The 13,120-nt window shown below is 48.9% G+C and overlaps 1 protein-coding gene across 1 annotated transcript in view; it reads left to right on the top strand.

Annotated features, from left to right (window-relative positions):
• The window catches only part of INPP5D (inositol polyphosphate-5-phosphatase D), a 144,000-nt gene that overhangs the window by 22,346 nt on the left and 108,534 nt on the right, over positions 1-13,120 (top strand). The window lies entirely within an intron of this gene.

The raw sequence follows: 13,120 nt of genomic DNA, 5'->3' as shown, positions 1-13,120 counted from the left end.
GAGAGGCACCCACAGGCGGAGTGCCCCACCCACGTGCCAAGCAGAGCAGCCAGGATAGAGAAGGGTTGGGACACCATGTCATGGAGAAGCAGCGACAGAGTCTGTGGGGTTTAGTTGAAAAGAAAGTAGAAGTGGAAGGGGCGAGGTGGCGTGTAATCACTGATTCCGGAGGTGAAGGGAACGATGCATTTTGTGCAGAACTAGGGTGCAGCGGTACAGACGGAGCTGGAATCAAGGGCAGGACAACAGGCAGGTCCCTGGGGCACAAGTTCACTGGAAATGTGTCAAGAGGGAGTTGTGTTGAGTAGAAAGTTTCTGGGAGACTATTTATGGGGATCAAAGAAATCATTTCAATGAGCCGCTTGGGACAGAGACCGAGACCTCAGGGCCATGCGTGGCCAACCCAGGTGATCATGACGCTGCCTTCTCGGAGGCTGGGGCTGTGCTGTGGGGCTTCCCTGGGGATGCAAGTTTGGGCTCAAGCAGAATTGCTTCACGCCCTAGAGGTCAGGCTGAGCGCTGCTTCTGGCTTCTTCGTCCTTCCTGTACATACGTGCATCTGCGCTGGTATCTAAAGAGCATCCATTTGAATGTTTTTGGATAGTCTAGGATGCCCCCATGTCTCAGCCTCGGCACCAGGGACAAATGTTGGTACCTTAACATTGGACGGTTCTTTCAAGACTTGGCAACCACTCATCAGTGGGATGGCTGTCTCCTCTATGGGCTCCTCACCTGTCAGGGATGAGGCCGCCTGAAGGGAGGCCTGCCCGGGGCAGGCAGTGGGGCTCAATGGCCTCGAATATTTTCCAAGTCTAGGACTGCATGAACTTTCCCACAAAGGTTGGCGTCCTTGGTAGGTGGTTTGCTGAAAGGAGTCTAAACTCTCTTAAGTTAAAAGTTAGTTGGTGCTTTTGATCTTTTTTCCCCTTGTGGTTTTCTTCTATTCCTTCAAAGGGAAGAAGACTTTAAGTATGACTAGGCCTTAAGCTGGAAAAGACATGACTTTGTGGCTTCTATAGAGTTTGTACTCACGGCTTGTGTACGTCTAGACTGCGTCTAGGTCTACTCCCTCTGGCCTGTACTTCTTGCTGCTGTGGCATCGCACATTCCTGGGAACGGCTGCCAGTTCTGCAGCAGCTGGGGCCTCATCAGGCTTTGGGGGTTGAAAAGAACAGAGACTTGCTTTGGCTGACTTATGCAAGGGGGGTGGGCGGCCCTGGTGGAGATGCTCGGCGCAATGAAGGAGAAGGCTGGGGCCTGGGACCAGAAGGGTTGGGGCCCCTGCAGCCCAGGTGCTACCTGCCACGATGCAGCCCTTCTCAGTGGGTCTGCCCTTCCCCACCAACAGGCTCACTCCTGAGTTGCCAGTCCCAAGAGGGAATACGGTTGGCTCGGCCCCGTCAACCACTTACTCTGCAGGGGCCCTTTCAGGTCTGTGTATGAATCAGCTGTCTTGGAGCAGGGGCTCGCCCACGGCTTGGAGAAGGAGGTAGAGTTGTGGGGACAGAGCATGGTTACCTGAGGCCCACGCTCAGCCAGGGTGATGGGCAGGCAGGTTTCATAGAAGAGCTGGCACCCTGCTGGAAGGGTCTGCCTCCGACCCCGGCACTGGGCCTGGGACCTCCTTGGTGGCCAGCACCAGGTAACCAGGGGGCAGGGAGCTGGGGGACCTAGGCAGTTTTCACTCCTAAGGATACGCCTTCCTATAAAAATACAACATCTCACAAGATGATCAGAGTAGCTGTGCATCAAGGAGCAGGTTAAAGCACGCGCACTATTAGGCCAAGTCTCGGGCTTGTCGAGCTTCAGCAGTTACCAGTTGGGGTTTATTTTAAATCCAGTTCCTCTTTTCATGTTGAGGCAAAACCTCATACTCTTTTCTGAGCTTAGCCACAGTTTCTAAATAACTCACTCCTTACACCTGAATCTGTTTGGTGCTACCAGAATAGGAGGCTCCCCAAATAAGAATCTGGCCTGAAATGTTGCCAAGTGAAGCGGCAAAAGCTTTCATCTTATTCTAATTACCTTAGCTCTTCTCACTGGGGCCTCTGGCTTTTTGACAAAACCAAAGAGCCACTCGGTCTTCGTTCCTTGCAGAGCGACCTCATGAAGTCGGCCGCGGGTTGTGGCCCGTGACAGTCCACGTGGCTCAGGAAGAGGAGCGATCCTGACGCTTGGTGACTTCGTTCTCACTCCACGTTTCTCAGACTTACAAAAAATCAGAGATGGGAGGGAAGTGTGTAAGCTGCAACTTCATTCAACCCCCGTGCTTTAGGCATGGACGTGGCTGAACCCTGCAGAAGCGAGGCCTCAGGCCCAGGCTCCAGACCTGCCCAGCTAAGCCGTCTTTCTTGGACCCCAGAAAGTGTGTCCAAACCCAGCTGGGTGTTGAATCCCTTAGAGAAGGACAGACTCTGCCCCAGGAGGACAGGGAGACAGGGAGAGGTAGCCTCTCAAAGGGAGAGCCCTCTTTTCCTGCCACCGTTGTAAATCTTGATACCATCTGATCACACGTAACATTTGGCCTTTGGGGTAAATCAGTGAGGCGCCTGGAACTCAAGCAGACCTCCCTGTTCCCAGCTGGTTCAAGTCAAGATTGTGCCAGCCATGCGGCCTTGGGCGAGAGTGTGACTCCACTGGAAAGTGGGAATCACACACACGCCTCCCAGGGTGCGTGTAAAATCCCAAGCCCCGGGGAGTGGCCGGCATCGGGGAGCTGCCGGCATGGCCATTACCGTCTTTATTTGCTGTGAGAGGGAACAGACCTCCAACAAGACGATGGCATCTGTGAACCAGCATAAGTCAGTTCTACCTCGTGCTCCGGTGAGGGAGGAGGGAAGAACGGCGGGAAATGGGATGGAAAGAGAAGGAGAAAGACAATGAAGAGAGAGGATAGAAGGAAGGAACGAAAGAAAGAGGGAAAAGGAAAGAAGGAAAGAGAAAGCTAAGAGGAAGAAAAAGTGAAGGAAGAACGAGGGAGGGGTAGAGGTGAGCGGTGGGGGGGGGGGGGCAGTTCTGACAGAAGAAAAGATGGAAACAGGCGTGGGGCCCAGAGGCAGCAGAGAAGGGGAGGGGAAGGGCCACAGGCAGTGTTCTAGAAGGTTCTAGGCAGTGACTAGGGGTGGCAGGAAGGGGGCAGGTTTAGTGGCAATCAGGCTCCCTCAGCTCTGCTTCTTGGGCTGTGGATTTCCACAGTTTCCTCAGCAGCCCGTGGATTTGTTAAGTAGCCGTTCAACAGCCACCCTTGACCCTGAGAATCTTCCAGACTGGAGGCTGAGCTGCCGGTGCTGGGGGTGGGCAGGGCTCTGAGCGCCGCCCTGCGAGGCCAGAGGAAGGCGGGTGCGCCCAGCCCCTCAGCCTTGAGTTTCCCGCACCGCGAGTGTGGGTTTCTCATAAGGCCCAGACTCCCTCCCCGCCGTGGACCGGGAAGTGGCCCTCCCTGGAATGAACTGCGAGGCTCCCACTGCCTTTTGCAATGACCCTCCTCCCTGGGACATCAAGGCCAAGTTCAAGGCAGGACGTGCAGTCCTGATGGGCCAGCTTGAGCAGAAGTGAGGGGGAGGGCCGAGGGCTATCACGTAAACGGCCCGACGCCACAGTCCAAGTGGATGGGGCCCTTCGGCTCCATTCCTACGACCCTTCAACACTTGCTGTTTTTCTCACATCCTTCCTACCAAGAAGAATACAGCAGAAAATAAAAACTGCCCCTGGCCCCCCATCACAGCGATATATTCACTGCAAACTCCCTGTCTTTTCTCAGCGTTGAGATTCTACGCAGGATATTGACTGTTGAAATTAAGACCGGAACACACACAGGTTTTAAGGCAAGTTTAGGTGAAGGGGGAATTTGAAACCATGAGCCTCATAGACTCTCGGTCTCCTTTCCCCATTTAGAAGAAAACCCCGGTGTTCTGAGCTGTTCGGGTGAGAGACTCATGACTCAGTTCCTGCTCCCTGACGGTGTCTGTCACGTTGCTCTGGGCAGTGTGGCTTTTGGAGAGAGAAAACAAAACAACTTTCTAAAAGCCGTTCCGTCACAAGTGTCCAGGAGGGTTGACGGTTGAGCCATTGTTATTACGCTCAGGAAGAGGGTGGCAGCTGTTATTGTTCTGAGTGGTCACCAAGTGAAGTAAAGATTCCGTCTGAGCCGCCGGGCGAAGGATGTGGCTCGAGAACACACTTCCTGACATTGCACGAGAGGGAGCAGGAGAGGCACAGGCGACAGAAGCCACACACGGCCGGGACCGCCTCGCAGGACTCCGCGGCCGTGCTGAGGGCAGGGGCCCCGGCAGGCTCCCCAGCGGCCCAGCAGTCCCTTTAGGCCATCGCTGCCACATTCTAGAAGCGTGCGTTTTAGTGTAATTTCGTCTCATTTCATTTTAGTTTAACCTGCTGTAGGACAAGGACAGGTGTGTTTTCCAAGCTTGTGAATATCTCAAAACATTTTCCAGTTGCCTTCAGATTGAAAAGGAAATTTGATGGAGATGAAATTCTTGGGGACCGAATTTCCCCTCAAAATTCTGTAGAGGTGGTGTTCTACTGCCTTCAGAAATTTACGAGTTACAAATAGCCCCAGATACAAAATCCAAGGTCAAGCTGGTACCAGTCCCGTTATAGGGAACCAGGTTTTTTTCTTTTTTTGCGTTGAACCTGGTGGGGATTGTTTACCACCCTTGTCATTTTCCTTTCATCAATAGTTCTGGGAATGTGTTCAGCCTGTTCACTTTGCAAACCTGGGTCTTTCTTTGGCTCAGAAGACTTTTCTTCTGTTTGGCCTTTGAGTAAGTTTTGTGGGGTTTTATTGTTTTGTTTTGTTTTAATTAATTTATTTATTTGGCTGTGCCGGGTCTTAGTTGTGGCATGTGAGATCTTTAGTCGTGGTATGCGGGACGTAGTTCCCTGACCAGGGATTGAACCCGGGCCCCCTGCATTGGGAGCACAGAGTCTTAACCACTGGACCACCAGGGAAGTCCCTTGAGTAAGTTTTTGTTCCAGCTCTTCTGGTTTCTATTTGCCCTCTCTGCCTCCAAATGACTGTCTTTACTCTTTCCCCCTCCCCGCTGGCCATCTTGTCCCTGCTTCTCATGCTCCAAGCCTTCTAGCTCACCTTGCCGCAGGACGTGGGACCATTTCCTCTCTGTTGCCCAAAGCAGAGCCCACATGGGGACCAACACTAGCTGGGGTTGGTGGGTTTAGGTACAGGGATAATGTAATATAACGTAATTGATAGGAGTAGGATGCAATAGTAACCAATGAGACGTGAAGGGAAGTGTTCCACGGGGCTTCTGGTAAAGGTTTTTTTTTGTCTTAGAAGGAGACACAAGGATGAAATGGTCCCTTTTCTACCTTTGGAAGCTGTCGTAGGATGTGATAGCTGGGGCTGCTGCTGCCATCTTGCAACCAAGAGGGGAAGTAGCTGGAAAGTGTGGCCAATATGCAGAGGACAGAGCACAAAGATGAAATGAACCTGGGTCCTCAATGATGCCATTGAATTAGCCAAGCAGAATTAACCAGCCTGGTCATTGCCTGGCCTCTAGACTTCCTGTTTGTGAGATAATTAATTCCTTTTTGTTCAAGTAGTTGAATTGGGGTTCTCTGTTACCTGCAGCAAAAAGTACCTTAATATGCAAACGTTTGGCCTATCCTAGGGGAATTTCAAAAGAGAAAAAGAAAATTTTTAGCTGAACATCAAGTTTCACTGCACCAGAAGCTCATAATCCATGGTCTGACACTCATATCCCCAACTCTCCCCTCTCTTCAGCCGTGGCCTGCGCTGTGTTGCCAGGACCACTCCAATCCCGCTCAGACACTTGCAATGACTTGTCTCCATGCCCCACATCCTAGGGGTCGATATCCCTTTCTCCAGCTCTAACCAGAAAAAGCATAAAAACCAATCAATATTTTAGCAACTACTTGCTTCTTGCAGAATGGTTTAGCGTCTTCTCTCAACTTTCCTCTCAAGATCAGGTTCTGGGTCTAACCTTAGTACATGTAAGAGGCTACTTAAAGCTACCCAACAGAAGAGAGTCTTTCCTCTAAGAAAATAATCCCAGAAATAAAGACGCAGACGTAGAGAATGGACTTGAGGACACGGGGAGGGGGAAGGGTAAGCTGGGATGAAGTGAGAGAGAGACATGGACTTATATATACTACCAAATGTAAAATAGATAGCTAGTGGGAAGCAGCTGCATAGCACAGGGAGATCAGCTCGGTGCTTTGTGACCACCTAGAGGGGTGGGATAGGGAGAGTCGGAGGGAGACGCAAGAGGGAGGAGATATGGGGATATATGTATATGTATAGCTGATTCACTTTGTTATAAAGCAGAAACTAACCCTTGTAAAGCAATTATACTCCAATAAAGATGTTAAAAAAAAGAGAAGAAAAGAAAATAATCCCTAATTACTCCATAAAAATATCTACCTGCTTCCTGCCGCCCACCTACAGCTCCCGAACCCCTTACCTTCCTTTATCTTCTTCACGGCACTTGTAAGTACCTGACTTTATATACTTATTAATTGATTTTTGTATTGCCAGTCTTAGAACTGTTCCTTAAAACTGTTCCTGGCATGTAGTGGGCACTCAGTAGATATTTACTGAATGAATTAATTCTGCTGCCACCCTTAAGAATGTAGAACGACTATGTGTTTCACTTAAAATTAGGACTTGATTTGCCCTTGCTGCTGTTATCATTCTTAACTGGGTCCACACTATCCACCATATCTACTGACTTGGCACTTGTTTTTCACTCCTTATCAATTGCCTCTGCATCCTGGGCAGGTTCTCTGTTCCACAGTCTTCATTTTGCTGTCACTCCCTCCAAGGGGGATTTTAATGTCACCACGGAGTTTTCCATGTTGGTGCAAGCCTGCATTATTGGCTGAGCTCCCTCTTTAACTGGTGCTGTTGTCTGTTCATCTTTCCCATTTTCTTCTTGTGGGTTTTCACTTCTGGGTCAGAAAAGCCTTGCCTTTGCACATCCATGTGAGGAAGTCAGATGCTTCCCAGGATGTTCTACTAGTTCCTGCAGCAGAGGATTGAGAGAAGCCTTCCTCTGGGTCTTATTCTCTCCAGCCCCCATTTCCTCATCTGAAATATGGAGATAACGACATTACTTATGTAGGGAGATTTCCAGGACCAGAGGTGGTTTATGTGAAGCACGCAGTGCCAGACACGTGTGTAACCCAGTGAGTGATGGTTTTACGATAACCAGGAAGTAGGAGAGAGGCACGGAGGCCAGTCAGCTAAGCAACACCCAGGCAAAGCTACGCAGGCAGAAGCCCAGGCCTGCGGACTGAGGACGCCAGGCTCAGGGGAGGGAGAAAGTGCTGAGACTTGGGGACACAAAAGATTCATGAGTCCTGAGACTGGTACATGATAGTCCAGGAGGACTTGGAAAGAAGAATGAGTGGCCAGGCGTCCTGACTGGCCCCAGATCACGGCCCAGGAGTGGGGAGGGGATGGAGGTGCCAAGCTCGGGCCCCTCTGTCCTCTTTGTATGAGGACCCACTTGAGTCCTGTGTCTGCTCTTTGGGCCAGTTGAAGAACTGGGGAAGACAGATGCAGGAGCTCAGGGCAGGGCCTGGTCCCTGGGGTCCCTCTGGGCCGCAGTGAGAGAGAACTTGAGGATACCCAGAGGGGCCAGGGAAGGTCCTATAACCGACCCTCCCCGCGGCTTACCTTATCTCTTTTCACCATTGTCCCCATTTATTGAGCCCTTCTGAGGAGCCAGACGCTTAATATACATTCTTTAATCCTGGGAGGGAGGTATTCTTAACATTATTCCCATTTTAAACACAAGGAAACTAAGGCTCAGGTGGGATAACACTGTTTGCTCGGTTCATACAACTGGTCAGTGACAGACTAGGGATGTCACTTGACCCGCCATGCTGTGGCTTAAGGGCAAGGCGACCCTCCCCTCCTTGGCTCGGCTGTTAGTCATGGAGGAGTCCAATGGGGCCTCCTGGCTGGAAGGTGAGTGCCAGATTAAATCTGATGCTGCCGCCATGTTCGGCTACTGGCCTTTGCTTTCCCAACCACTGAAGGTTGGCCCCAGCTGTGGAACCAGCTGTGAGTTGTATAGCATTTGAGACGTTCACGGTCTTGAATGAGGCTCAAGATGACCTTCCTGTTAAGTTCAGTCCAGGCGGTGTTACAGCGGAACCTCCTGACCATGTTCCAGGATGACTTAGCTGAGACGCCCCCCATCCGTTTATTCGTCCTCACTCATTCAGCACGTATTAGTTGGGCACAGTCCCTGCCCTCACGGGACATTCAGTTTAGAGACCGATGGCAAGCAATTAGCAAGATGATCCCCTGAACCCCAGATTCTACAGCTTGAAGCAGAGGTGTTCTAGGAATCTTCTACAGCAAAAAGAGCTCCCCTTCAATAGGAGGAAATGAACGTCCCAGCCAATCCCTCCAAAAAATCATCACCCTCTGTTCCATGCTCCCAAGCACTTCCCCTCTTCCCACTACCAAGCCCTTGCCATGTGGGGTGGTGCTCAGCCCTGTCTGTCTACCCCAGTGAACTGTGGGTGCCTCGGGAACAAGGTGAGGGTCTCGTTTGCCTCTGTGTCTGCCCTAGAGCCCAGCCCAGGGCAGTCTTCATGACCACTCATTAACTGAAAGGCCCAACTGGACTTGGCTTGAAAGCAGTGCTCCAATTTACCTCTCAGTACTCAAGAGACCTTTTGAGGTGAACCTTAACACCCCATGTTTTTAGCAGAGATGTACCCCATTTTGAGCAGCCCCAAGATAGAGCAATCCAAATTTCTCCCCCCAACCCCGATATTGAATTAATTAGTAGGTCATCAGTTAGTCATTTTTTACAAAGAGATTTGCCATAAGAGATTTAAGTAGGGAGTTCCCAAAGTCCCTTCACTTCAGCTGCTCCTGACAGTCCAAGTCAAAAAACTCTAGGAGACTGACAGTCATCAGAGTGGCTGCCTGTCTCTCCACCGTATTTATGCTCCCTCATGACTTGGGGGGAAAGTTCTAAAGTCTTGAAGAAATGTGTTTTCCAAAATCCAGTGTCTCTGGCAAATGTATACTCTTAAGACCCACAGAAGAGGCCTTAACACCTCATACTGGGACAAGGAGAGGACACAGTGCCAGGCTTTAAAGAGGGAAACCAGACATTCAAACAAGTAGATTTAAAGGTTACTCAGAAGTCTGCAAGAAAGACATTGGCTGCTCAGGAAACCCGACAATAGAATGGCTCTCTCTTCCTGGGAAGGCATTGAGGGGATAGTTAATCCTGCCAATGCCAAGCTCCTCCCTGCCCCAGGATATTTGCACTTGCCCTGGCCTGTACCTAGGACTCTGTCCCCCCATATCACCACATAGCTGACTGCCCTGATGTTATTCCCAGGTCTCCCCATCTAAAGTTATGCCCTGCCCCCATGGTCATTCTCCATTATACTCCTGTTTTATTTTTCTATATAGCCCTTATCATTGTCTGCAATGGTATTGGTTTCCTATTGCCGCTGTAACAAATTACTACAAGTGTAGTGGTTTAAAAACAACACAGATGTATTATCTTAGAATTCTGGGGGTTGGAAGTCTGAAGTGGGTCTCACTGGGCTAAAGTCAAGGAGTTACCAGGGCTGTGATCCTTGGGTCCTAGCCCGTTTCTCCATCTTCAAAGCCAGAGATGGCCGGTCAGCCTTTGTCACAATGCCACCTCTCTGGGTATGACTTACCAACCTCCCTCTTTCCTTTATGAGGACCCTTGGGATTCGATTGGGTCCACCTAAATAATTCAAGATAATCTTCCTATCTCAAGGTCAGTACATTAGCAACCTTAATTCCCTCTGCATCTTAATTCCCCCACACCCCATAACAAAACACCTTCACAGTTTCCAGGGATCGGGAAATGGGTGTCTTTGAGGGGCTATTGTTCTGGCCACCATGACGACTGTCTTTGTGATTTATTGGCCCACTCGTTTGTCGTCTGTCTCCACCATGAGGATGGAAGACCCAGGGGAGCTAAGACTTCATCTGTCTTGCTCACCCCTCTGTCTGCAGCTCCTAGGAGAGCAGCTGGCACAGAGTAGGTGCTCCATTAGTATTTGCTAAACGTTTGAATGAGGTGTAAGTTTATAATATGAGCAGGGAAGAATGGCTTTCATTTCTTCACCTGTAAAAGGAGGGGAGTGGACTAGAGACCTCCAAATGCCTGCATGCTCTAGAATTCTATGATTCCTTCTATAGCAGTGACATCAACGGAGAGGAGAGGGGAGTGATGGGGGGCAGCCGTTTCATAATCTGCTCTGCGGCAGGGGCGCAGTGGGTGCAGCAGGACGGGTCTGGGATGAGGTAAAGGCAGCGGGGGAGCTTGGGGGCGGGCTGCACGTTCATCAGGAGATGCTCCAGCCTTCATCTGCCCCGAGGCTGCTCTTCTGCAAGCTGACTCCCAGGCTAAGGACACAGAGCTTGTCTGCCAGCTGTCATGTCTGTCTCCCTCAGAGCACCTTGAGAGTTTCACAAAAAGAAAAGAAAAGCAAGCTGGAAAGAAGAGTGTCTCAGGGATATGTAATTAAGGCTAAAAATATCCCGCCTAAGCTCCCTGCAATGAGAAAATGGAGAATGCTCCTGTTCCCAGGACCACTGGGACCATGAAGCCTTTTGAAAGATAATGATTAGTCCGGGTTTTTAGTATCGATGAGCTTGTACAAGTATAAATACTTGCTCTATCCAAGCAGTGCCAAGAGATGTGTGGTTCAATTCTTTCAGGGAGGAGTTTAAACTGGGCAGCCTCTTTAAACCTAAAAAGGTCCCCTTTCAAGCTAAACAGGACCTTTGCTGGGGGTGAGAGAAAAGGGGAAATGGAAACAGTGAACAAGAAGAGCTTCCTTCATTGCATGTGTCAGAGGGAAATGGCTATTTTAAAGGCAAATTTTGCATACTGGAGGTGGAGGAGGACTTAGAAACTCCCCTTCTTTCCCCACCTCCCACCCCCTCCTCAACCTTGAGATGGACTGAGTGAAATCACAGAGCCCCAGGCCTGTGACAGTCTCTGGCCCTCAGATGGCCAGGGCCACCTCCCCCAGCACTCCCCATCCCAACCCCACACCCAGCTCTCTGCACCCCTCAGCCCCGCCCCATGCTTGGCAGCTAAAAGGGTTTATTCCTGCTGGCATGAGCGAACAAATTTGGACCCCATGATGAAAATGGGTACACAGGAAGAAGCAGAAAGATAAATCAAGTAGCGTGTCCTGAGAGAAATGCAGAAATAAGCAGATTTCCAATCTGAGTGCAGCACGAGGTCCTGTGGTTTACACAGCCCGGCTTGGACCACAAAATTACTCTCTGAGTTAAGTCTTCTTTTTTCTGTATTAAGAAGGAAGGATTCCTGCAGATCAGTATTTGTTGTCTCTGCTTTTTCTCTTAGGAAAGTAGCAAGTAAGGGTGAGGAAGTTCAAATTGAAAATACAAAACAGAAATAAAATCCCTTGACCTTGAAACATGCCTTGCTTCTTGGGAAACTGTCACTGTATTATGTGTTTCACTAAAATTTAACTTTCGAAACTGTGATATATTTGGTATCTTAAAAATAGTCTTAAGGACCTTATGTTAAGCACTTTGAGTACTCACTCAGGCTATCTTTAAATGTCAACAGTCCTACAGTATTTGGGGGAGAAAAGATTTGCAAAAATTTGGTAATAACAGTATCATGCCTGGTCAGCTAGAGTGAACAGTGCACAATTTTAAGTGTGCTGTGATTCCCTTTAAAAGTGAAGGTAGTCAAAAGGTACAAACTTCCAGTTATAAGACAAAATAAGTCCTGAGGATGTAATGTACAGCCTGGCAACTATGGTTAATAACACTGTATTGTATATTTGAAAGTCGCTAAGAGAGTAGATTTTAAAAGTTCTCATCATAAGAAAATAAACTGTAACTATGTGCAGTGATAGATGTTAACCAGACGTATTGTGGTAATCATTTTGCAATATGTACGTCAAATCGTGTACACCTGAGGCTAACATAATGTTGTATGTCAATTATATCTCAATTTTTTTTAATGTAAAGAAAAGTTATTGGGAATCTTGCCTAAGAACAGATAGTGATAATAATAATAATAATAATAATAATAATAGCATCGTTGCTTGGAGTCCTTATGCATCCGGAATTCCTTCCTACTGCCAGTCTCATGGCGGCTTCAGGCCATACATCCTTTGGCTGATGAGTGTGGTCTCACTACTGCCTCCTGGCGCCCCTCTCCTGCCTCCGACCCTCTTAACCCTGTGCTGTTCCCGGGGGTCTGAGAAACAGACATTGGTCCCCCACCTGGTAGAGCCCAGGAGATTCTCTAGAGCTGGGCAATGCAGCCGCCACTGGCCGCATGTGGCAGTCGTGCACATGACATGTGGTTAGTCCAGACTCAGATGGGCAAAGTGTAAAATACACCCCAGATTTCAAAGGCCTTTTGTTAAAAAAAAGAAAAAAATGTAATATATCTCATAACTTGTTATTTATTGCCCATTGAAATCCTAATATTTGGGATGTATTGGGTTAAATAAAACCTAATCATCAAATTAGTTTCACCTGATTTTTAAAAAAATTCTTTTTAATGTGGCTACTAGAAAATTTGAAATCACATGTAAGGCTCACATTTTATTTCTATTGGACAGCATTGCTTTAGAGCCTTGCTACTCAAAGTGTGGTCCACAGACCAACATCTGCATCATCCTAGAGCGTGTTAGAAGTGCAGAGAATCAGGCCCAGACCTACTGGTTCAGAATCAGCATTTAAACAAGATCCTCAAGTGATTCGTGTAGATAGATGTTAAATTCTGAACACCATGCGGAGGTGGGGGAAATGGCAGTAAGAGTCACACGGGATGGGCAGGAATGCACCTCGGGGCTAACGCCCTGGAGGGCAAATTGTCAATATCCATGAACATCTGTGGCACCTGGTCCCCATGAGGAATGACACCCACCCGCAGGAATGTGTCCAACAGGTCACATGGGCAAAGATACATGTACAAGGACATTCACTGCAACCTCACTTCAAAATGGGGACCAAGAAGAATCAGCAAGCCAGGTAAATGTGATGAGTCGGGAACGGTTACATGAAGTATAGTCTGACCAGTTGTTTAAAAAGTGAGGGTAGAGCTGT

The sequence above is a fragment of the Balaenoptera borealis genome (assembly GCF_965194805.1).
Source record: "Balaenoptera borealis genome assembly, chromosome: 6".
NCBI lineage: Eukaryota > Metazoa > Chordata > Mammalia > Artiodactyla > Balaenopteridae > Balaenoptera > Balaenoptera borealis.
Note: the sequence above shows the minus strand (reverse complement) of the source record. Positions and strands in the feature narration are given on the sequence as shown.